At 39.1% G+C, this 26,300-nt stretch overlaps 1 protein-coding gene across 9 annotated transcripts in view; it reads right to left on the reverse strand.

Moving 5' to 3' along the window:
- DGKB (diacylglycerol kinase beta) overlaps nt 1-20,596 on the reverse strand; it is a 337,930-nt gene extending 317,334 nt beyond the window's left edge. For 8 of the 9 annotated variants that reach the window (XM_071560835.1, XM_071560833.1, XM_071560829.1 and 5 more), the window contains exon 1: nt 20,496-20,596. The gene's annotated coding sequence lies outside the window, so the exon portion shown is untranslated. Of the gene's footprint in view, nt 1-19,918; nt 20,031-20,495 lie in introns of those variants that run through there. The other variant, XM_071560828.1, reaches the window with a different exon arrangement.
- Nucleotides 20,597-26,300: the final 5,704 nt, after the last annotated feature.

The following is a 26,300-nucleotide window of genomic DNA, read 5'->3' on the forward strand; positions in this document are numbered from 1 at the left end:
GTTGAAAACAGAACTGAGATTTTTAATTGAATATATTTAAACACATCAACAGTGCTAATTTATGCAAATGATTAAAACAGTTCCACTTCTTAACAGCTTTATTTTTGTCTATTCTATCAAGTTGGAATTGGTAAAATTAAGTCTAAATATCTAAAAATGTATTTCATATCTTAAAATAAATCTATAAATGATAAAAATTATCTAATTACCCAAGCCACAGAATTTTATTAAAATTCCCTGTCTCTCATGTACAGTTAGCTTTAGTTAATAAACTATTAATTGAAACAAGAAGTAGTTCAGAGGAAGTAGATACTGCTGATGAAACCTTGTCACTTACGGATTTAACTACATACACACAGTAATACCACTATTCCAGAAATGTGAGGCTCTTTTTAAGATTACTTAAGATTTGTACTGTGGTTTGCCTCAGAGTACTGGTTTTCCAGTCACCCATGCTGGTTAGAAAATGGCATGGCCCCCATCCAGTTCCAGTAGCTCCTAGAGCCTGAGACCAGATGCCAAGGACCAGAAGCACTGCCACTGTATCCAATTCTTTGTCCCAGTAAAAGAAGCCTAAGTAAAACAAAGATGAAGATTCTGAGCAATGTGCCAAAACCAAACACAGACCAGCTTGTCTTGATTCTGAATTGCTGTGTCATCTTTCCCCTTAAGGGGAGAAAAGGTGTGTACCTGAAGAAGAGTAAAGAGAAATTATGAAGAAGATGCTGCAACTTGGAATATAAAATACTGAATGCCAAATTCTCTGCTTTCTAAAGAAAGTGAGAATTCAGTGTATTTAGCCTTTTTTAGACTCTGGCCTTCTCAGATACCCAAAACAAAAGATTATTCAAGAGATTATTATCAACATCTAATGTTTGCCAGCAGTTTCCAGTCCTCAAAGTTCTCAGGCACAAATTGCATCAATAGATTTAGCTTATGTTTCTTAAATTGGCACAACTAAAATAAGAAATTTATTTCTTTTGGCACCTTAGAAGAACTAAAAACACAGCTCTAATATACCTAAAAAATTCACTATAAAACAGCCTGTTGTAAATAATGCACAACATATTTTTATGTTTCCTATTTCCATTTTTCTTCAAGTATACCAAACATAACTGCTATCCTACCTTGTTAGTATTTTAGACACCTACCTATGATATCAGCGAAATTATGAGCGTACATATTTCTGTATATACTACCTCAGAATATTTGATTAAAATAAATAAAATCTCATATTCTTTTGCATATTTCTCCCCTATTTTATTATTCACAAAATTTGCTTAGCCCTTTAAATAACAGGTATCACTGATAATGGCAGTAGACCTCATACAGTAGTGTTGCTTAAATAATTACCAGGTCAAATATTCACAGATAATAGATGAGATAAATACTTCCACTGATTATTTGTGCACCAAAAATCTGAAGTATCTCTATTTTGCTATCTAAGCATTGTTTTTTATGGCCTTAAAATCTATACATATAAACTAAAAAGTTCCAGTAAGTATTATTAACAAAAAATGTATATTCTTTTTCTAGTAAAAGTTCAAGAGGAGAGAGATCTAACATGTCTTCTTGAAAATCATAATTCCAGATAATACCGTATTTATTGATGTTTAAAATTTTAGTTGTATAAACTTTTCCTAAATAGTCAAAACAGTTACTGTACTAGCAATTTCAAAACACTCCAACAGCCCCAAAATACTTTACTGAAAATAGCAGGCTTGTTTGCTTGGCAGAGTTGTGCATATTTTTCAGATCTATCAAATGTTGCAAAAACACATGTCTTCTCTTTTATGGGACATCACAATTGCTCCATTTGTGGTAAATTTGCCCTGGGACACAGCATTTTACAAAGAAAATTGCATTACAATGCCCCGCATCATCCCATCTGTTTTAAGAACTCTCCAGTGAGTTCTATGGAGAATAGTCTTAAAAAAATAAATGGAACAACATGTCCCAAAGTACTTTTTTACCTAGCTTACATACTCTTCATGAAAAGTATTTTGAAAAATTTAGAAAGCTGTACCATTACCACTAAGTCATCCCCTTGATCTTCATTTATTTCCAAATGAATGAGAAAGATTCACAGACTGACAGTAACACTTGTGAAACAGCTCCATAGCTGCAGAACAGATAACGATCCCTATGATGCAGGGCTTGCGTGGGGAGTCCCAGCTTATCCAGGAGACAAGTCCTGCTGGCTCCCCTCCCTTCCACTCACACCTCCATCAGTAACACCCTGTGCCACAGGTACCAGGAAATGCTGTGGCAACAGTAGAAGAGCCACAGCATCATCCACGTCAGAAAAGTATGCAGGCACGGGAGCAAGGACCTAGAGAGGCCAGAGGGCCACGAGCAAAAAGTTTGGGATCTGACAGTCTAACATGTCTCTCACATTTGACGGTCATCTCAATCGTTACACAGGATACACTGCAAGCAATGCAGATGCCACAGCCATACAAAGGACCACAGGCTGGGGGAGGGAGCTGGACCTTTCTTTTAGTCTGTCAGCACTGTGAGCAAATTTAGTCATGCCAAATACTTTAGATGCACTTCACCTGTTCTACAGAATATCAAGAATGGAAAAAAATATTGTCATGTCTTGTTATTGTCTACTTTCTTTTAATACCATTTCTCTGACACAAAGTGCAACTATAAATTTTAATGCTACAAAAACACCAAGACTTTCCTTGTTTACTTAGTTTTAAAAACAAGATCTCGATAAATTAGCAAAGTAAGCATAAAGTCCTGATTTAATTCCAAAACAAATACTTTATATTAAGCATAGTATCCTTATTTACACTGAACCGCAGCTGTTATTTTACAGCAGACACACAAAGGAACATTCCCAGAAATTCCCTGGTGAAGTCATCTGAAACTCCTTTCAAAAGAACAATAACCACCTGCATCAGTACAGCTTCATATTATCTCATGTCTGACTTAAAATTATGACCAAAGCTTCTATAAACTTCATTAAATTGCTATTACCTAAGAATTCCAGTGTGTTCATAGCATAAGCAATGCTCTTAGATTGTTAGTATTCGTTAGTCAAATTTTATAGATATAAATAGCAATTCTAAAAAAACCCTAAAGGCGTATTGAATCTAATCCCCACCCTCCACACAGCGCACACAGATGTCACTGGTTTTGCAGTATCACTTCACATAAGTGATCTGGCTTTGGGACTGATTGGTTTGGGTTTGTTTGAACATGAATGATGTAAGGAAGCATTTTTTTTCATATTCAGAATTACTTTAGTCATGCAGATAACGCACCTGTAAAAATAGGTCCAAAGTGGAAGAGCAGCAATTAAAAAAAAAAAAATGAAGACGTCTTTCTTTCTTTACCAAAGAACCTTTTATTCCCTTGACACCTCCCAGACATCAGAGCCTCCAACTTATCCTTGATCCCAGTGTGCTTCTTCTGAGCACCATTTCACATCTCTTAATCTGGACGTTGCGCTCACTCACATTTATTTGTTCCTCTTGGGATCTGGAATTCACCAAGGGCTTAGTTTATGTCATCAAATGTAAAATTTCTTACTCTATCCATTCCAAAGCCACAGCACGCTGCCCTGCTAAAAGCATGTGAGCTGTCCTGGCTCCTCTCAGCCTTCAGAGGGTATATGCTGTTATGGGTTTAGCCAGGTGGGCCTAAACTTAGGTTTTAAAGTTCAGCTAGGCCTAGGATTGTCAGCTGATTTGAGCTGGGCTGAGCTAGCTAACACCTGACTCCTTCTAGCCAATAATATTGTATTCCATACCATATTGCATCATCTCAAAAGGGGTAAGAGCTGGTGTGTGGGTTGGCTTAGTTGAGTTGCTTCACAGCTGTGGTGCCAGCAAGACACTCTGCTGTCCCAGGAGGGATGGGGAGGCCCAAGACCAGAGCACCGGCTTAACATCATGTTATCTGAGGGAAGTAAAATGTCTGTTCTTAGCTTTTCTCTCTGCTTAAGTCTGTCTCTGAAGAACCAACTTCTCTAAAATGATTTGTAGTTAAAATGGTAGAATTTGTGTTTACTGGGAAGTGGGAAGTTATTTCTTGTTATATATGTAACTTGTGTAAGTGTGTGTTATATTGTAGTATCCTCTTAATTTTCTCTTCTCTGTATAAATACAAGTAGTCAGTTTCAGCATAGACCTGGCTTTAGAAGTTTTTTTTCCTCTCTCCCTCTTCTTTTCCCCTTAGCTGGTTGGGGGGAGGAGGAACCCTTTTCACCCTGTCCTGGACAGTTGGCGTTTTGCCAGCTCAACCCAGGACAGATAATTGGTGCGTTGGCCGGGAAACGAAGGACACTAGTAAGTGTCCCAGAAGGTTGGCGGGGTTCCCAGGAGCTTTGTTATAGAAACATTCCTTGATATCTGCATTGCTTGAGTACATCTAATATAAACAATGGTCTCTTGCTACTGGATACTCGTCTCATCCCTTGTACTAACTGTTTTTGTGAGTTCAGACAGCTCAACTCGTAGCTGCTGTGAATGCAGCCACTGCAAGGAGAAGCCTTACAGCCAAGGCAAGCTGTCTGTCTCTCCTGCCTCACCTCAACAGAGAGCAAACCCCAAGCGTGAGTCACATGGTGACCTGTCATCCTTCCTGTGTGATCAAGGGAAAGGCATGAGGAGGTGGGACAGTGCATCTACTTCTGTGCTTGAAGTCCAAGTATGGAAATCAAAACGTAAGAAAGCTGGTAAAAAGCTGTCCACATGTTGAAGCAGAGATCCCAGAACAGAGCCAAAAACCGCAATTAAGCCACCCTGCCTCCAGCCGAGAGAAGGAGGAGAACGACCAAGTCTACTGGACATTGCTGAACCAGAAAACTAGCCAAGAGTGTACCTCTACACTGACTTGTAGATGACAGCCAGTGCCCCTCTGTGGGTGGCTGGACCAATTAAAAAAAGATTATTTGAAGCATAGAGAGGCCCATGTGGGCTGTTGGTGTGTGGCAGGACACTGCTGCTTGAGTAGAATCTGCAGAGATTCATCACGTGGATGCTCATGTGCCCAAAGGCTAAGCTAATGAAGGAACAACACACCTGGACTAGCATAAGGGAGAGTTGTTCCTGGCTCAATGGGCCCATGATGCCTCAGCCCACCTGCAGGTGGACAAGGCCGAGGGGTGGATTTAACCATGGACATTATTTCCCAGGTTATCCGCTATTGTGAAACCCCTGAGAAGGGGATAGAGACCCCAGTGTGGGGATAGAAACCCCTAAGAAGGGGATGGAGACCCCAGTGTGGGGATGGTGACCCTAATGAAGGTATAGTGACCCCTGAGAAGGGGATGGGATGATCCCAGTGTGTGCCTCAAGGACATTTAACCTTGAGGGAAAAAAAAAAAAGGTAACTTGCATTTCGAGTTCTGTGTTGCAGGACATGAACCATCAGATGAAGAAGACCTGAGCTGAACTGGTGTTGGTGTCCAATGATGAACTGTTTTTTCCTGCCTAAAGTACCTACCCCATCCTAATGGACTATTGCCTACAATATAGAGGGGTAGAAGATGGCCCTGGAAAGAGCAAAGACTGTTTAAGCGTGGGAATAGATAGATCTAAGATATGAGTGATGTAATATGGTATGGAATAAGGGGTAGAATATGTTATGGGTTTAGCCAGGTGGGCCTAAACTTAGGTTTTAAAGTTCAGCTAGGCCTAGGATTGTCAGCTGATTTGAGCTGGGCTGAGCTAGCTAACACCTGACTCCTTCTAGCCAATAATATTGTATTCCATACCATATTGCATCATCTCAAAAGGGGTAAGAGCTGGTGTGTGGGTTGGCTTAGTTGAGTTGCTTCACAGCTGTGGTGCCAGCAAGACACTCTGCTGTCCCAGGAGGGATGGGGAGGCCCAAGACCAGAGCACCGGCTTAACATCATGTTATCTGAGGGAAGTAAAATGTCTGTTCTTAGCTTTTCTCTCTGCTTAAGTCTGTCTCTGAAGAACCAACTTCTCTAAAATGATTTGTAGTTAAAATGGTAGAATTTGTGTTTACTGGGAAGTGGGAAGTTATTTCTTGTTATATATGTAACTTGTGTAAGTGTGTGTTATATTGTAGTATCCTCTTAATTTTCTCTTCTCTGTATAAATACAAGTAGTCAGTTTCAGCATAGACCTGGCTTTAGAAGTTTTTTTTCCTCTCTCCCTCTTCTTTTCCCCTTAGCTGGTTGGGGGGAGGAGGAACCCTTTTCACCCTGTCCTGGACAGTTGGCGTTTTGCCAGCTCAACCCAGGACATATGCCTATCTGGAATCTTCCACCTCCCATTCTCACACTCCCGTGCCTCAAGAGGACCTATTAAGCACAAGAGGACCTATCACCACCTGCACTTTTTCTGCTCTGTCTGAACAGGATATGGTCACCAGGTTTCCACTAAAGGTGATAGGTTGTCTTAAAAAACACAACAGCATTTCCAGAGAATCTCTCAGACACACACAACCATTTACCACTGTGTTTTTACCTACCAGGAAAATGATTCTAAATATTTTTTTCACACATACACACACAAAAGGGGGATGTGAGGGTGGGGAGGGGAAAGCAGACAGTGACAGGTTTTATTTGATTCTGTCTGGTTGTCCCTACCAACTTTTACTTTAGCTTTACTCTGGCAGTCAATCTGTTACCTGCTCTCACAAACCATCCTTAGCAGCTGCACTTTGGCTCCCTGAAGAAGAAATCCTCAGAGTGCAATTTATACAAATAAATTCCTTCATTTGAAAAGCAAAGACTCATTCAACTCTGAGCATCCTTGCCTACGACCTGCTCATTTTACACAATGTAAATTTTAGCCACAGCACTCAGTAAGTAGGAGAACAGACTGACTTTTCACATGATTACTGCTGTAATCATCACAAGCAGAAAAGTAAATATTTTGATACGAAAATACACCAAATCCACTCTGAAAGAAAATGCAAATCAAGTGTGACTGTGCATATGACGATCCGTCAGTGTCTGCCCACTGGTAACAGAATACCAGCAAACTGTCTACCCCCTATATCTTGTCTGTAGGAGCCAAACCAGAAGTCTATAGAAACTGAAAGAAAAAATACACAAGTCAAACACATGAAAGCATTCTCATTTTTACTGGAATTCCACTTCGGGAGGTGGAGGTGGTGGGGGTAGGGAGGGAGATCTCACCTTCTCTTCATGGCAGTATTTGAAGGAAAACTGGAAATATACTTTGTCTTTTTCCCTTTCATTTCCTGGACACACCAGTTCTCCCCAGCAGTCCCCAGTTTTTGGGACTTGAAAGTATGGACACACACACAACACAACACAAACAAATCAACCCCTCCCAAACCAAACAACAACAGTGAAAAAACTAAACAAATGAAAAAGCAAACCAACTCCAACCAAACCCCACAAAACTGCTGACTTGTGGAGTAGAAATTCAGTTCCTCCCTGCTGCAGTTGCCTCCCCTGTAGCCATCACTAACAGTGCCTTATTATCATTTGAGGTCAGCCCAAGCAGGTCCCACCTTTACAGTTCCTAATCCTTAGAGTGCATTATCGACATCCAGTGGAAAAGAAAAACAGGAACAGCTCAAGGACACAGGAAGTCAAGGAGCAGCAGCAGAGATGTGAAAAAACAGGGCTGAAGGGGCAGTCAGAGGATGTTAAGATGGAGTATAAGACTGACATGATTAAAACTTTCCTCAGCTGTTCTTCTGGTGGTCTGTTATAGGAAATGTAACAGGATTTTTTTTCCAAAATGCTGTAAAAAAGAGTGAGCAATAAGAGGAGTAACTAAGCTGAGTTCACTTGTGATGCATATTTCATTGACTCTATGATTCTATGGTGTAGGAAGAGGTTTGCACATACACATTAACATTTTTATTTTACAAGTACTATATATGACTTAAAACATATTTCTATATAGTAAAATAAGTATTTAATTGTTACTAAAGAATTCCCTGGATTATATTCATATGTTTACATATTTCTAAGACACTTACCAACATGGCATCTACACAACTGAACAAAAAACTACTGTACATAGCACAGCTGAATAGCAATATAGAGCAGAATAGAGAAACAAAAGTGACCTAGGAGAGAGGGCTGTATCTGCAGACTGATGACTGTAATTTTAATTGTATAAAAATTAGTGTATATATTTTACAAATTTCTAGAAAGCATGATTAAAACCAATGTTTCAATATAGCAAGGTCCAGACAAGCAGAAGTAATAAAAAATGTTCAGGTATATATTTCTTGTATTAAAGTAAAAAGAGTTTGTATTATATCTACATCTGCACATCCATTTTCTTCTATGTGTTAGTCCATTATGAGAAAAATCACTGATCTGAAGGTTACAAGACTAATCAAATACACGATCCACCCATATTCACTCATTTTTGAGAACCGAAACTAGATGTCATGACTGCAGTGGGGCAGTTCAAATACGTCTCACTACAAATGCCCAGGTTACTAATCATAAATTGCTCAACCAAAGCCTCTCTCCAGGACCAGATGCCTTGATCTGCACATGAGTGAAATTCCAACCTATGTCAGCAGGAGCTCCACACACAAAACAAAGGTCACTGACAGTTCCAGAAGCATGAATTCATCACAGGCTAATGTAACTCCCTCAGTGTATGAGGAGGTCAGAAGCTGTCTGCATATGTTTTCCATGCATCTGCTATGAGGACCATGACACAAATACAGCTTAGAGAAACATACAGAAAATAAACTCACAATACCAAAGGTCACACCTCAATAGTAACCATTATGATGCATTAATTTTAATCTATACATCACATTTTCATCAAAACTTCAAAGTTTAAGAAACATTGCTCAAACTTTAAAAGGAGTAGTGACAGCAGTCTGACAGCATCAGCCTTCCTCATGTACCATTTCCTTGCTTTACCATATTCACCTTTTAAAGTTCAAATCTACAGATTAACATAGTAATTTGATAGCATTCAGTATTCATTAATTTTGCTAGCACAGAATATTTCAGTGGTTATTACTAAATACATACCTTCCTAAGTTAAAATTGCGTGAATTTCTTTGCAATGTAAATTCTTTTACTGTACACCTAACAGAGGGCACCAGTCTGTCTTATTAGTTCAGATGAGCTGTGAAATAACAGACAATATTTCTCTTAGATTCAAATAACATCACAGAACTGTAACTCCTACTAAAAGGATTACAGAAACAATGCAATGTCACAGTATATACTTTATTAATTATAAGCATTATTATTTACAAGCATTATAAAAAAGTCATGAGTAGTTCATACAGAATAATTTGTGGGAAATACATTTCTTTCAATTAAGAGTGATCACCAAATTCATAGAAGTACAATTCTTGGAAGCAGACTACTAGTGTGAATAGTCACACAAATTAAGATGATGTAATATTGTTCAGAACTTCTTCCATATTTATATTTAAAATACCAGGCCTTCAGAAATTATGACAGTAACTGCTTTGCCTAAATATCTTCACAGATGAGTACAGAAGACACAGAAACATGACCAAAGTATTACATTTTATTCTAAACTAAAATTATTGCAGTATTATTTTCCTGTTTCTTCTTACAGCATTATTGTTTTAATGACTTAAATCTTGTATTATAAACCTTAAATTCTGTTTTAGACTGCATGGAGACATTCTATGGCTTCTGGTAGGGATGTGCAAAACTGATGTTCAGTAAATCCCAATCTGCATGAAGCATTTAATGACATGATTCCTCAGGCTGTGAATGACTAGACACAATGGTCTACATGACCCATTCCAGCTCCATGTTCCCATTCCTAAAAGATGTTGATGTTGATTTTTTTAAATAACAGCAATAATATTGTAATAAAATCAATTATTTAGTAATACATGCAAACACCAGTTACTTACTAAGTTTGCTTCTGTTGGACATATGACATTTCTGTCATGTTTGGGACTTCATTCAGATCTAATGTGATGCCAGCTAGGATCAGACACTTGGTTAGGAACTGTTCCTCTAACTACCACCAGTAACAGACCTTCTGACAACTACAAATTTGAATATGTTCATAACAGCAACTAATATTTGCTGGCATATTTGATATGTAGTCAATATAAATTTATGTATAAGGTATGCATCCTTAAATATACCCACATGTTGTAAATTAACAAAGTCCAGTATTTATGCTAAGCAGCAGAGTATTTTTATTAGGTTATTGTTAGAAGACTAGTAAACACAGAAAAACAAAAAGAATCTAAACATTTCAAAAATATTTTTAAACATTTGTGTTTCTAATAATTCTTCTAATGAGTAAATTTGTGCAAGAGGTGTGGTTCTTTAAACCGTTATGAAGTGTACCTTTTAAGTAATTTTAAGTTCACTATGTATTTTATTCACAAAGAAAAACAACCCTTTCACAATGGATCATCAAGTCATTATTCTATGTTAAATCCATACCAATTAAATATTTAACGCCGACACCATAATGTTTCTAAGGATAGATACAGGAAAGATAAAGACAGTTGAAACAGAATTTAGGTATAATATAGGTATTAAATCCCCTAATAGCCTGACTCCCCTTCTTTCTCTTGCACACTAATGCTATTCACCACTTCCCACTGGAATAGTTTCACAGACCTCAGCATTGATGAATTCAAAGTAATGCACACAGGGAAAAAAAAATCCTAGCAATATACTTAAAAGTGATGAGCAGTGAGCTCATCAGAGATGAATTATTACTCAGAAATAAAATAAAAATTTGGGATTATAATTCGAAAACATCATATTAGTGCTCCACATCATTTATAAACAAAAGTATTCAGAAAGAAACAGAGAATGAAACTATTTATTCCACTATACAGAGCTCTGATACACTTCCATTCCAAAAAACAGAGGAAGGGTTTTTTTTATTTTCAAATTGATTACAGTAGAATGAGAAAAAGAGGACAAAAAAACCAAACAAAAACAACAAACAAAACCAGTTAAGTGCTACAATGGTTACCATACACTGTAGTGTGAGTGTTTATTTGCCACATATATGACACATATTTCCTATGAACAAAAGGGACATGAAAACAAAGTATTTTACTGGCACTATATATTGTTTTCAAAAACAACTAGATAATAAGTAATGGAAACATCCCTTATAGAAGGGATGAGTGTTCAGTATATTTTTCTGTCTTGTATTGAACAGTATACCAGTGTGGTGATTTCTACGTATCTCAGTTGATGTTGAGAAAAATAGTCTTGATAGATGATCCAGTACTTATCTAGTGGCTTCTCCAATGAACTCTTCAAAACAATCCATCTCCTGTGCACAAGATTCCTCTCCATGATAAACTTCATGGCAATATTTAAGGTCTTCAACATGCTGTTTACATCAGTTTAAAGGTATTTAAGAGTATTACAGGGTATTTAAAGTATTGAGACAGAAAGGTTATGCTGTCATGAACTATCTTTCTTTCCCATTCCTGCTTGAATTCCATTAGCCTAACTTAAACAAAGAAATATTCAGTCAAATTTGTGTTAAACCTGCAGAAACAATCACATCATTGAAGACAAGATAAGACTAAGTATTATCTTCTCTTCTACAACACCCACAGGTTGAAAATTATCACCACATCTGTTCTGCCTTTAGCTGCTTGATGTTTGAACAGTCTAAAATCTCACCAAAGTCTGTGCTTTGCAGTAGGAACTTTTCTTTAAACAACCTCACTGTTTCTTGCATATCCCTAAAACACTTAAAAGGATGTAGTAGATACCAGAATTAAGTGTTTGAGACTTAGGTTCTATAAAAAAGTAGACATGCAGGTTCAATACACCTATAGAGGTGTCAACCTGTCACTCAAAAATAGAATTGAATGAAAATCAATTTTGATATCACCATATAATACTGATACACACATGTGATTCATATTCATATGTTAATATGAAACACAGTTATCAACACACATTTGGATATATGAAAGCACAGGGTTCAGCCCCAAGATCTTTATATTGGCATACATGCATCAAGTTGCCTGGGGAAAAACATCATTTTTTTCCTTCATGGGTTAATAATCTGTTCATAATTTAAAAGAGATAGCACCTGCTCTGTCAAAGACATATTTGCATTTCCAAAGAATGAGAGCAGTAAACAAGACAAGGGGAGGAGTAATGAAACTTTTCCTGAATAAATTAAAGAACTCTACACAAGGAAGGGATGAAACATTTGAATCTGAATGAAAACTGCAGAACATGCCAAGAAATTTATTCAAGATTTGGCAAACTTTTCCTACTTGTGATGCTCTCCAGTGCAAGCTAGCCAACAATGGAAATAATGCAAGACAAATCAGAGCTTGACCTTACAGCAAACATAAGGAGTTGCACCTTGCCAGAATACATACAAGATTTTGATCTGATTTTCATACAAATAAACAAAGCAAGAACATCTTTAAGTTCTACAACTGCTGTCATTATAAGCCCATGTTCCACAATAGTTTATTTTGGATTTTGAAAACAATGCTTTTATTTAATTTTACTTTAAGATGGCAGATGAATTAAGGATGAATTACAGAAGTGTTCAAGGTTTCCTGATGGTCAAAGCATTACTCCACCCCCATAGCAGTGGTTATGCTTTCATTAGTCCTGGACTAATCATGCAGAATTCACTGTCTCAATACATCAGCATATTAGGATACTGAAAGGGTAAGAGGTCATTTTTTCCCTTTACCTAGACAACATTTTAACACTTGCTAATGTAGGATCTGAAATGAAAAAGCTTCACTGAGTGACCAGAGTTGATCAGGCACATGCCCTGAACTGAAATAAGGTCAGAGGGAGTACGGTCCAAACGCTGAAGGAGTGCTCTTAAAAGTATCAGATCTTTTCTATCTCATATTTTCTTACTAGTTTCCTCTACAGCTATCTGTTCCTTTAACTACACTGGAATACAATTGAATATGTTCCTATTAGTTGGAAAAGTGTATTTTTGAGATTCTACAGATTCTTCTGTCCAAGAGGTGACCTGCTCTGACCTCATCAGCTCATCAGACCTGAATAAGAACACACAAAAATCCTTAATATAGACTTGAACTTCCTCTTGTTCATTGGAGAAGCCACTAGATAAGTACTGGATCACCTATCAAGACTATTTTTCTCAACATCAACTGAGATATGTAAAAATCACCACACTGGTATACTGTTCAATACAAAACAGAAAAATATACTGAACACTCATATAAGATGGCATTGTAGTTCCTAGGTGCCTATTTAGAGGAAACAGTCTGTGACAGAATACAAAGTTTTTCTACAAGTCACTATTTTGAATTCACATAGGCAAAAGATTTCATAACTGAGTATGATATTTTACTATGTGAAGGACACAAAGTAACCACTTGGTATTTTAAATTTAAAGAGGAAGTAAAAGAATATTCTCATCAGAATGATGCTTTTAATAATCTTCAAAGCTGGGAGTTTCCCCAGGATTCCTACAGCAATTCTACTTTTATGAAGTAACAGTTGTGTTAACACCACTAAGCCTAACAAAGAGCAACACAGTTTTATATCTCTGTTATATAAAACGTTATACCATTTAGGTGGTTTGAATTCTTTGACATAGAAATTTGTCAGCTTGTTTCAACACAAATATTTTCCTTAGTGCTTTTAAAGTGAAAATAGGTAGAATGACCCACTGCCCTCCTGAGCAGAAGTCACTGCTGTGCTATACAATTTTAAAAATTATAACATCATATGAAGACAAACTTGGTCACAGATATAATTGTTTCTCAATGTATGTGTCATATAGAACAAAGCAAACCTAAATGTCTGAGTAAGGATTCATAGTTTCAAAGCAAACACACATTTTTTACAAAATTCTGTAATTTTCTATTAAAAAGTGTTACAGGAATATTTTACATCCATAAAGAATTAGGACTGAGACTTTTTGATAAAAACATACCAGAGTCCTGTTTTGGGGACATGAAGAAAAATAGAAATGCTCCAGAGTACTTGTTTATTTAGATACATTTAAAATTAGGTCCTTTGATATTTCACTTCTGGTATGTGGCCCATTCTAATGCACTACTGTTTTAAGGCTATTTTGCATTATGTTTGTATTCAGTAATGCATGGAGAAGATTTGATACATTCTTAGGAGTTCAATTCTTCCTTACACTTCTAGTGGAGAAAATACCCAAGGGTATAATTTATCTCACATAAAACAGGATGCCTTAAAATTGGACTTTAAACTGTGAAAGAGTCATCCCAGCCAGGTGCCCTTTGTAATGAACTGAGAGAGCTGGATACATCCAGAATGTACTTCAACTGACCTATAAAGGATGCTCATCTTCAAATGAAAGTTTCCCCCAGCAGGTGCTTTTGACTTTCCATTAGCAATAACAGAAGAGACAGAAGGTAACCAGATGGTATTTAGATATTGAATAGGACAGAGATTATACCCATTAATGTATATTTTTAACATTTTCAAAACTTTTAACTAAATGATGACTAAATTAACAAAATACAAAGAAACAAAGCAAAGGTATCAAGTAAAGAATTCCAGGAGTGTAAAGCAGCATCATGCTTACATAAAAGAGATTAGTCTGAGTTTTACATTTCTAATCCTAAAACCTTTTTCACAGAATTCACTAGCTCACGTTCTTTTAAATTTTAGAAAAAAGGCTTTCATTTAAGACTAACCTTGGAAAATAACAATACATAAATAAATAACAAAACCAACCCCAAAATATAATGGTAAGCATTCAGTTTCCTTTTGCTTGCTTAATTCATTCCTCTCTGTAATCACATATTTTTCAGTTTTCATCTACTTCAGTATGATTTTTTGCTATTAAATGTTCGGGGGTTTTTTCTCCTTTTCCTCTTTTTTTCTTTCCTCCCTTCTCAAAACCTATTTCTGACATAACATTACTTTCCATTCAGTTGATTAATTCATAAGTTCACGTAGGAAAAATGAGAAAATCCACAATTAAAGAGACAAAAGATGCCACAGGAAAAAAACTCTTTGAGTTTTGGGATGCAATTGTTCATGCTGCTTATGTCTAGGCCATAATCTCTATACTCTAGATTTACAAGAAAACAATACTTTTCCTTCCGGAAGACAAGACAAGAAATCTTACTGACTTCACACCATCTGTGATTCTTTCCAAGGCTGATACAGATGCTTTACTATTTGCCATTCCTCTCTTTGACTTAAATTTACCTTGTCAATTCTCTAAGACCACAAACATAAAAATCTGTAACAGATGAAAAAGCCATGTATACTTCAAAAGTGTTCAACAGTGATTTCAGGTAATTTCGAAACTCAAACCAGTGTAAACATCAGAAGTGTCCACCAGGTAACAAACTTACTCCAAAGAGAATCCATAATTTTACTTTACACAATGTGCTTTAAAAGACAAAGGAAAAGAGAATCAAGTTTCTATTAACTGTGTGAGTTCTCCACATTTCCTCACTAAATCACCACTACATTTGAATGCTTCATAATATTTCACAAGGCAACCTAAAACAGAGGTAAAGCACCATGTCATAGCAGAAGGCTCACAGAGTTTGATGCACATAGTGCAACATAAACTTCTGTGAAAAGTCTCATTAAAAAATAAATCACAATTTGAAACCAAGTAATCAAAGTGTAGCTGAAAATCAAACTAAAAATGGTATTAAATAATTCATGGCATTTGTACTAAGAAAATATTTCTGCCAGCATAAAAAAGGTCCATTCCTAACATCCTTAGCAGACAAGCAAAAAGTGTCTAGATGTCGTTTTGGTTATGGTTTACTGTGGCAAACAACAAACATTATCTAAAACTAAACAGCTAATCAGTCCCCACAACTGGAAGTCTAATTAATAACACTGAACTGACAAACATGTCTACAACTTTGCTGGTCTTTGTTTTATTTACTTTTTAAAAAATTGTTTAAAGCAAAACAACAGCATCAGAGTTGTACATTTACATTCCAAACTCATATTAAGGGGTTGGACAAGAAATAATTACGCAGCCTCCAAACACATTTGTTAAATTTTTAAACTTGTAGCAAACTAACCATATTCCCTCAGGGCTAGACTGCTGCAAACATTATTCAGAGAAATTGACTATTTTCTTCTGAAACAATTAAAAAAAAAAGTGTTCTACATTGCATAATGCTGTTTTACAGGGTGTTTGGGTGCAGTTATTCATCTCACTTCCAACTAACTAAATAAATATTTATTTCTCAACTTCCTAAATTAGCCTAAATACCTTACCTTTATCAGATAATTTCTCTCCATAGTAAGTCCATTATTAGTGTCATGAAAACTAGGTCAGGTTGAAAAACTGAAGATATCAGTTTCAAATTTATAACTTTTTTCATTCTTTTTGACAAGTGTTAAAAATAACTACAAACATCAAACTCTTTTCAGTGAGGCCCAAAATGTCACTTCTTCAGCTTTCCTGCAGTACTGTGAATTTGCCAGTTTAGCTATAAAAGTAGTTGCCAAAGAAAAAATTATTAATAAAATACTGTAATGAAAAACTAAAATTCTAGACAAGCAAGTCCCCCAAGTATAGTATTACTGTTACTAATTATTTTCTAAGTGCCACAGGAAACAATGGACTGACTGAAGAAACTCAACTGAAAGTCAAGAAATCCTTTATGTGGAATTTTTGTCATAGAAAGACTTTTTTAACCTTTTATACCATATCGTATTGACTAAACCAGCCATGAAATGCTAAAGTTCCTTCAGAAAAAGACCTAGAACTCACTCTGCACAAGTTTAAAAAAATTGAGAATGACATCCAGAGCAAGGCCCAGCACATTTTATTGATTTATTTTGTACTTTAGACAGTAGTGCAAATCTCAGTTGGGAACTCCTGAAGTAGATTGCAAACTCTACTTGATAGTAACAAGAAGTAGGGAGATGGAATAATGCTTTCAGGAGGCCAGCATTCTGTTCTTCATCTGCACTCTGCAGATGTCTCCCAGATTTCACTGGAAGAACTCTATTATCTATAAAATAAACATAAATATCTTTCACAAGTACCTTCTCCTTTCCACGGGTAAAAGTCTGGCTGAAATTCTTTTGCTCCAGCTCACCAAATCAAAAGACCTGTTGTTTCTGTAACCCACATATTTCTGATTGTTGCCACTCTTTAATAATTCCAGACAATGGTTCATCATATACTTTTTACATGGATCCACAACTCCCACCATAACACAAGATGAGAAGATACACTGTGAATATAGATATAATCTAAAGTGCTCTTTGCAACAAAGTTAACATTAATCAAGGAAATATCAGAAATATTCAAGGTTTAAAAAGACTTGTTAAACTTGTATGCAGAAGGCTTAATTTAGCCATGATCTAATAAAGGTTATAACAATTCAAAGAGAATGAAACATATCACCTATATTCGAGGAGCATCTGGATCATGTTCTTAGTCACAGAGTTTAGTTTTAGGTAGTCATGTGAGGAGCAGAGAGTTGGACTCTATGATCTTTATGGATTGTTGGGGAGGTTTGGCCTGATCCCACCTGCACAACACACTGGCCAGAGAGCTGACAGGCCAGGCAAGGTCAGTGTAACCTTGAGGCAGCCTGAAGAAGAGGTAAACAACTTCAGACCCAGGTAAACACAGCCTCGCTGGTGCCAGGGGGTCCTGGCTGCCTCGTGAACACCAGTCTTTCCACCAATCAGAGCAGACCACTGTGGTGTGGACAGCAACCCTCACCCTATCAAAACTTGTTGTCCTCGTGTTCTGCCCAAAAACCTATATAACCGGTTTACCCCCCAATAAAGTTTGAACGTTCCTGCTTTTAACCTCAGCACATAGCTCTATCTCTATGAGAATACGCACATGCGACTAGAAGCCCAAACCCAGGGTACCGTGCGGGGTGGGCCGGCAAGGGCAAGAAGAACCCGCTCGCAACGCACCTTCCCCAACAATGGATCACTTAAAACTTGAGATATTCCATGATTCTATACTATATGCTGTTAATTTTTATTACATTTAATATAAAGCATGACTTCAAAACACTATCTTTTATTCTATATGTACCGTTCACAAGAACTGAGTGCTGCTGTCATACACACGCAAAGCAAAAGAAGTCCAGGCCAGTTATCCAGTCAAATGACTGAAGTTTTCCAGTATTAACCTATTAGTTTTAGTCCCAAGTGTGCTATTTACACTTAGCTTTATCAAAATGCTGCTCTAACAGGTTTCCTGCAACTCTCTTATCTTTCTCTTCATTTCTGTTTCAGTGATCTCATTCCATTGGTAAAAGGTAGCAAGACCCGTACCGCAAAGTGACACCTGAATGACACTTAGTTCCAGCGCAGAAATGATTCAGAACCCCCTTGTAAGGAAAAGAAAAGAAAAGAAAAGAAAAGAAAAGAAAAGAAAAGAAAAGAAAAGAAAAGAAAAGAAAAGAAAAGAAAAGAAAAGAAAAGAAAAGAAAAGAAAAGAAAAGAAAAGAAAAGAAAAGAAAAGAAAAAGTGATGTCTAGTGCTCTTCAAAACCATTATTAACATTATTATTTTGAAACTGCAACGACTCTTCAAAAATATTTGTCCAGTCACGCATTGCTACTGAACACTATTCCTTGAATGTTCAAGATACCTCTAGGTGTTTGGAAAACATTATTTCAGCTTGTAACAATTCATACATTACTTCTTCTTAAAGAAAGCATATTTTTTTCTAAACCTGCTAAACAGCAGCAACTTCTATTGTTTGCAGGCACCTAAACTAGATTAACACAACTGGACCCAAATATTATAAATTCATGGCATAAAACATGTAATTCCAAAAACATTTCAGACTGGCAAATAATTGTTCCAGGCCTTCCCTGCCATGATAAACAACAGAGTCCTTCTAGCTTGACAAATGGAGAGACAACATAAGCCCCTGGAGGAAAGTGCTGCTTCGTGATGCCCCATGTTTCTTGATGCTTATTTTCTTCCTGTACCAGATAAGCATTTCAGGCTCTGAGCAATACCAGATTACCACTTTGGGGAGAAACAAGGGACTTATTTCCTGTCATTTTGTCCATAATGCATAGCACAAGTCCAGTCATTCAGGAATGCCTATTAGATTCTTGGTATGGATTTTTTTTGGGTGTATAATGACTTTCTAAATATGTGCATCATACCATTCAAGTGCAAAGAACAACTATTATCTTGCTACTTTAGGACATTTGACCTAACTGGGAGTACAAAATGTTGAGTGGCTTTCATAAAAACTTTTTTAAAAATACTTCTTTTCTGCTACAATTGCTGGTTTTTCCCATCCTGTTGCACTGCCTTTTTTTTTATAGGATTTTATAAGCTTTTCATCTTCTTTCTAAAATTACATCAACCAGATAAAACTGCTTTTGAAAATTAATAAACTTCTCACTAAATTTGTAAAAAAACAGAAAAAAATGAAGACCCTACAATCTGCTTGTTCGGCTAGAGAGAAAAAAAACCCTATGATACAGGAATCTGCTGAAAAACCCTTTTCCATTTCCAAAACAGTATAGTCACAATGCACTTACATGTACTCCTGATAAATAAAATTGTTTTCAAAAAAATTAATCAGAACGCAGCCACAAAAACAAAACAAAAAAAACCCAAACAAACAAACAAACAAAAAACCAAAAAACAAACCCACGCTTGTCACATCAACACATAAAGTTTAAGAAGACCAGCCCTTAAAGCATAAGTTTGCAGTTGCATCTTTTGTTTCCTGCATTCGCTGAGTTCACGTTCACACTGGATGCCTTCACCGTTTTGAACCCGGCTATCAGGGGCAGCATCAGGACATTGGCTGGGGTTGAGCAAAGTGATGTAGGTCGACGAGCCAAATTGGCAGCAACTAGAAACCTCAGCGACACGTCGTGACAAATTCAATACAGCACGGTTAGCTACAACTTTCAGCCTAGCCCCTTCACTGTTCCCAGACACACACCCGTGCATCATGACCCCCCAGTTCCGCGCCTGCGACCACTTCGGCCGCCCAACGACTCGCGAACTTACTGCAGTGCGATGCGGGCGGAGGGAACGCGCGGCCCTGGGATGCGAGGGAGCCCAGTGTCCTGGGCAGCCCCGGGACCGGCCATCCAGCCGGGCCACCGCCAGCGACGGCGGCGACACCGCCGCCAGCCCGCCCGCCCCGCCCCGCTGCCGGCTGCCGCAGCCCAGCGTTCCCAGCCCGGCCCCGCGGGGTCACCGCCGCCCTCTGCCCCGCTTCTCGCCGCCCTCCGCGGCACAGCGCGGACCCGACAGCCACCCTCCGCCCAGGAGCGGGCAGCCGCCTGTGGGCCGCGCGGTTTTAAGCACCGGTGCGCCAGCACATCTCCCACCCCCTTCCCGGCACGGGGGAGGGGAGAAGCGACACACACACTTACACACAGAGACAATCCTCCTGCCCCCCACGCAGCTGCGGTACCTGTTGTCCAGAGCCTGCACCCCCCGGGCGCCGACCGCCGACCCAGCGCCCGCTCCGCGCCGGGGCGGCGATGCGGCAAGAGCAGCGCACGGCTCCGCAAAGCTCCGCTCCCCTTCTCCACCCTCTGCACGCCGCCGAGAGGAGCTACGCCCGCGCAACACTTACCCAAAGTTTATCGGGTGTCGCTGCCGGTCGCCCTCCTGCCCGCTGCCAAGCAGCGGGGCTGTGGCCGCGGGCGCACCCGCGCAGCCGCGGGGGCACGGAGGGGCCGGGCGCGGCCGGCCCTGCGCACCTGCACGGCGGCCCCGCGAGTACCTGCGCCCGGCGGGCGCTGCCGCGGGGCGGCGGGAGGGGCGGCGGCCTCGGAGCGGCTCCCACGCAGGTGTGCGGGAGCTGCGCCGCCGGAGCCAGCGGCTCGACCGGCCCCGGGAGAGGCTGCGCCTTCGCTGCCGCGGCTCCCGCAGGTCCCCAGCAGCCTCCGTCCCCCGCCAAGGCCAGCCCAGTGCCCGGCTCTGCGCTCAACAGCCACTTCAGCAGTTGCCCGCTGTTCCCGGCTCGCCAGCCTCTCTCCTGCCGTCCCCGCCGAGGGACCCTCGTGAATCTCCAGCTGGGAATGCTGCCCTGTGCTCCCGCTTTTCTCCAGCACCTGTTTAGGAACCTCTTTATGGGCAGCAAGCAATACAGTAGATTTACTCGGAAAAGCAAAAGAGGAACCGGAGTAGCAATGGCATGGAAATTGATGGGTTTGTGCCAGTGCCTCCCACTTAGCAAGACACAGAACAAGGAAGCTGATCAAACTTTCACTGGCAGGTTCCCACTATGTTTAACGGCAATTTGTCTTGACCAAAAGAAATTCCTCTGAAACACTGGCAGATTTCTAAGCAGTACTAACACTGTCAAACTTCCATCTTCAGAGTCTTGAGTGGCCGGATTAGCCTCAGAACATCAGATGGGAATCTGATGGTTTGGTTAATGATAATGACCATTAATTCCGATTTAAATTCACTTCGATGATATATGGCACTAAAATACTTCAGCTTTGAAAGGTGTTTCAGGCAATCTAGATGAGACTTGGCAAACTGCTAATAATTTTATGTAATAAATCCATAGACGTTTGAAAATACAAAACATTTGCCAGTGGGTTTTTTTTTCTTTTTTACCTGTATCCCGTTTTCCTTGCAATTTTATATTATGTAATGCAATAAATACGTATTTATAACATATAAAGGCACGCAGAACTAAAATTTCAGTTTGTTATTGTTTTGATGGTCTCTAATAAGCCCTCTAATAATCTGTTTTAAAAAAAATCCATTAAATTCTCTTCATATGCACACAAAACCAAGAGAACCAATAAATTCTCTGTAACTTTGGAATAATGTGTTCTCAGAGGTGTAGTGTCACACACATTAGTCTTTAAATTTACATCCAGTACTTGGCCTTATAAATATCTTTCCAAACAGCAGCTCCATCGTAGCACATGTTGAGTACTTGGCTTTAGTCCCCTGTGTTTAATATATTACTTTCCCTATAAACATTGATTTCAAGAGGTTCTTTTCTTTCAGGAAAGTAGTCAGTCCCAGTATATTTGAGCCTCAAGTTACTAAATATGGATCATAACACTAAAATACAGCGAGTAGATACTTAATTGTGATAAATCATTCCAGTAAAACACAGAGTTTTTACAGGCCTTGCAATAAAGTATTTGATCTAGTGGTTTGGCAAAGAGCGTGCTGGTTTTGAATGACCCTATTGCCTTAAAAATTGCATTCAAGCACTCTCAGTTACACAAGGTCATATAAAAATGAAATTCCTACAAAAATTGTGTTTATATTTAAAAATACATTTTTTATGTTGTGCATAACTTCCGTATACTCACTTCAACTGGGCCTTTACTGTTCTGTTCTGCTGCATAGTAGAACATGTCCAACTTCAGTTTCTATTGAAATGGAAAAGGTCCTTCAAGTTCATGTACAGTATGGAATGACAACTTCAATGACATTTTTAGCTTTAAAACTCCAAAGTTAGGTTTGAAGGTCTTGTGACTCAAGAAGGAAAATTAACCCCTTCATTAAGCATTTTGTTTGGCTTAGAAAAGCAGAAACCTTCACACAGGCCAAAGCAAACTCAGTACAGCTGAGCTGTGAAAGATCAATGAAAAAGATGTCAAACTGAAGGACTCTACCATTGAGCGGTTTTTTCCACTGGAAAATACTTAGGAGATTGCTCCACATGCCTAGCTTTAGAAATGTTGTATTATGTGCAGTTTTGAGAATAGGTCGAGGATGGGGATAGATGGATTATGGCTAATGTCTAAGAGCTTCCTCAGCACAGAGCTCAATGGCAGTGTTTGTGAGTAGCAGATTCGTGTAAGCAGCTTTGTTCTGGTTTCAATACAGACATTCATCATCCTGTTCCAGAAACAGGATGCTGCCCAAACTGTATGTGCTCCTGTCCTCTCCTCCTTTAATCAAGCTCCTACCATAAGCAGATTAAAATATGCAAAAAGTTTGTCTCGTAACAGCTCACTCCTTCACAGCAAAGAAAATAACAGATGTCTAGAAACCACAGCCAGAATTTTAAATATTAAATTTATTATACTATATACTTAGATCTGTGTTTAGATATTTAAATGAATTTTGTTGCTAAGCATGACTTTAGGTTGCTTATTTAATAAAACTATGATGAACTTGGGGTCCTAAATTTTTATACGATTCATGAAACAAAAAAGCACTTAACTCAAGAACCTTAACAGCAAAAATAATTTTCAGTCTCCAATATTTTTTTTTTTTGCTTTTAAGACATTGCAACAATATCAGTCATCTGCAGTTACTGTATGTTAGTGGTTTTGAAAGAAACAAGGTTTGGGCTTACAAATCTGACTTTGCTTGTGGCATGACTGCACAAAGTCACAGGTACAAACTGCTGAAGAGTAGTCTGACTTCATGTGAAATAAGCTGAGGTAACAGCAAGCTCTATATAAAGAAAACATGTTTCAGAATATATGGTTATCAGAAATAAATGTAGTTCACCGTTTTTTTAAAGAAAAAAATAGTCTCAAAACTTGATTCATCTAACTTAGAATATTTTTATACTACATGAAGGCTTTTATGGATAAATGGAATATAGCAAAAAAATCTTTCTTCACAGTAATTATATCCTTCACGTATTATCATCAGAAAATGTCAATATACAGTAAAACATTACTCCCTTCCAGAATCAGCAAATTCACAAGGATTTTGTCAGAAATAAGACCTCTCATAGATCATGCTTACATCATTTTAAATTAATTATTGTAGTGATAAGGGTATAGCATAGAACTGTATATATAGTACACTTGACACATACAGTAACATACTTACTTGCATAATTCAAGACATAAAAAAATTCGTCTGAAATACCCAGAGGCATTTACATGTTGCTACCAGTCATGCTACTGACATTCAATATACTTGTATATAAGATCCATGGTAGTTAAAGAAAAATGTGCCACAGAACCTATATTTGTACTTGAGAAAACCAAGGACTGTTGGTAAACCAGAGGAAATTACCTTAATCAGCTAAACTATTGTTTGTGGGCTTGTTTTCCAGTACACCAGATACGCCAGCCAAATCCTTAACTATCCTTTCATTAATGTAATCAAGATGTAAAACTGAAAGCATCTGAATTCACACCTATTGAATTAAGACTGATATACAAGTATATTTGCTTGATTATCTAACTGCTACAGATCAATCAGTTGCTCTTCTGTCCCTGAGAGAATCCTGGGCTGAGTCCTTTTTGAACAAATTTTGAGTCATATGAAAGACAACGGAGTGCATGGGGAAAATCTACATGAATTTACTAAGAGTTGTGTTGGGTTTGCATGGCCAGGTTTTGGTAGCAGGGAGGCTACAGGGTTGGCTTCTGTGAGAAGCTGCCAGTAGCTCCCTGCATGTCCAGCAAAGCCAATGCCAGGTGGCTTCAAGGCAGACATGCCACTGGCCAAGGTCAAGGCAATCAGGAATGATAGCAACGCTTCTGTGGTAACATATTTAGAAAGAAAAAAAACAGTTATTGAGCAGATATAATTGCGGCCAGAGAAGGGCAGAGTAAGAATATGTGAGAGGAACAACTCTGCAGACACCAAGGTCAGTGGAGAAGGAGGGGCAGGAAGTGCTCCGGAAAGCAAAGCTGAGATTCCCCTGCATGGTCTGCAGCCCATGGTGCAGACCATGGTGGAGCAGCTGTGCCCCTGCAGTCCACAGAGGACAACAGGTGTGAAGAGATCCACCTGCAGCCTGTGAAGGAGACCCATGCCAGACCAGGGGGATGCCTGAAAGAAGGCTGTGAATCCATAGGAAGCCCATGCTGGAGCAGACTTCTGGCAGGAACGTGCAGACATGTGGAGAGAAGAGTGCACACTGGAGCAACCTTCCTGGTAGGGCTTGTGACCCTATGGGCGACACACAGTGGAGCAGGCTGTGCCTGAAGGACTGCACCCTGTAGAAAAGTGACCCATATTGGGGCAGTTTGTGGAGAACTGTTTTCTGTGGGATAGACTCACACTGAAGAAGCTCACGGAGGATTGTCTCTCGTGGGAGGAACTCCACACTGGAGCAAGAAAATAACTTCTGCCTGAGCAGCAGCAGGAACAACACATGATGAGCTGACCATAATCCCCATTCACTGTCTCCCTCTGCTGCTGAGAAGGGAGGAGTTGGACCTCGGGAGGGAGGGAGTGGCAGAGGAAAGATGTTTTTAAGACTTATGTTACTTCTCATTATCCTGTTCTGGTTTTTTTTGGCAATAAATTAATATGCCCAAGCTGAGTCTGTTATGCCTGTGACAGTTTTCAGTGAGTCATCTCTCTTGGTCCTTAACTCATGAACCTTCATTATATTTCCACCCCTCTGACCACTTGTGGAGGGGAATGAGAGAGTGGCTTTCATGGATGCCTAGCATCAAGCCAGGGTCAACCCACTATAAGATAAATCTAGTCAGATCAATCTGACTGTCCTCAGTGATAAACTGACTGAATATATGGATGACAGAACAGTGGATAATATTTATCTTGGCTTTTGCAAGGCTTTCTATGCTTTCTCCGAAAACATACTTCTGATCAAGCTGGGATGTAACAGACTGAAAAGGTGGAAACTAGATAGGTGTGCAACTGGTTGGATAGTTGGGCTAAGAGGATGGTGGTTAATGGTCTGTACTCTGTGTAAATGCCAACAGCAAGTGTAATTACCCAGGGATATATCTTTATAACTTTAAGGATAAAGGATCTGTCCTTACATCTTTACCAGTGACCTGGAGAACACACAGGAGTACTCATTCTTCAAGTCTGCAGGTAGGAGGACTCACTGACATGCTAAGGGCAGGACTGACATCCAAAGGGACCTAGGCATGCTGGAGGAAAGGTCATTCAGGAACCTTATGAATTTAACAAGAACAAATGCAAAACCCTGCATTAGGCAAGGTAATGATGGTCCATCAGTGATGGGGCCAGGCTGGGCACTGCCTGGCTCAGGAGCAACTCTGTTGAAAAAACCTTGGGGGTTTTGTCAGACATCAAAATGAGCATGAGACTGCATTGAGTCCTGGCAGCAAAGCAAGCTAATGCCATCCTGGACAATAACAACGGGTGCTATTAGGTGCCTACGAGTGTGTGTTTCTTGTAGCCTCATTCATGCTGTATGCTGAAGGAAATCTACAATGATATGGTGCTTCTCCTGGTTCTGGATTATTAGTCCATTAACCTAGAAGTGTGTGCTCTCTGCTAACTCCGACAGCGTGGTCACTGAGAGCCCCCGAGACAGGACACACAGGGACCACCACTCAGGACAGGAACAAAGAGGAAGTTTATTCAGGGGAACAGGTTTATATGGACTTTGGAGGGATACAAACTCACCAATAAGGGACAAGGGGGGAGTCTGGCTTTGGGCCAATAGGAGTAAGGGGATTTACATTCAATGGGAAAGGGTTTCAGG

The sequence above is a fragment of the Pithys albifrons genome, chromosome 7 (genome assembly GCF_047495875.1).
Source record: "Pithys albifrons albifrons isolate INPA30051 chromosome 7, PitAlb_v1, whole genome shotgun sequence".
Taxonomy (NCBI): domain Eukaryota; kingdom Metazoa; phylum Chordata; class Aves; order Passeriformes; family Thamnophilidae; genus Pithys; species Pithys albifrons.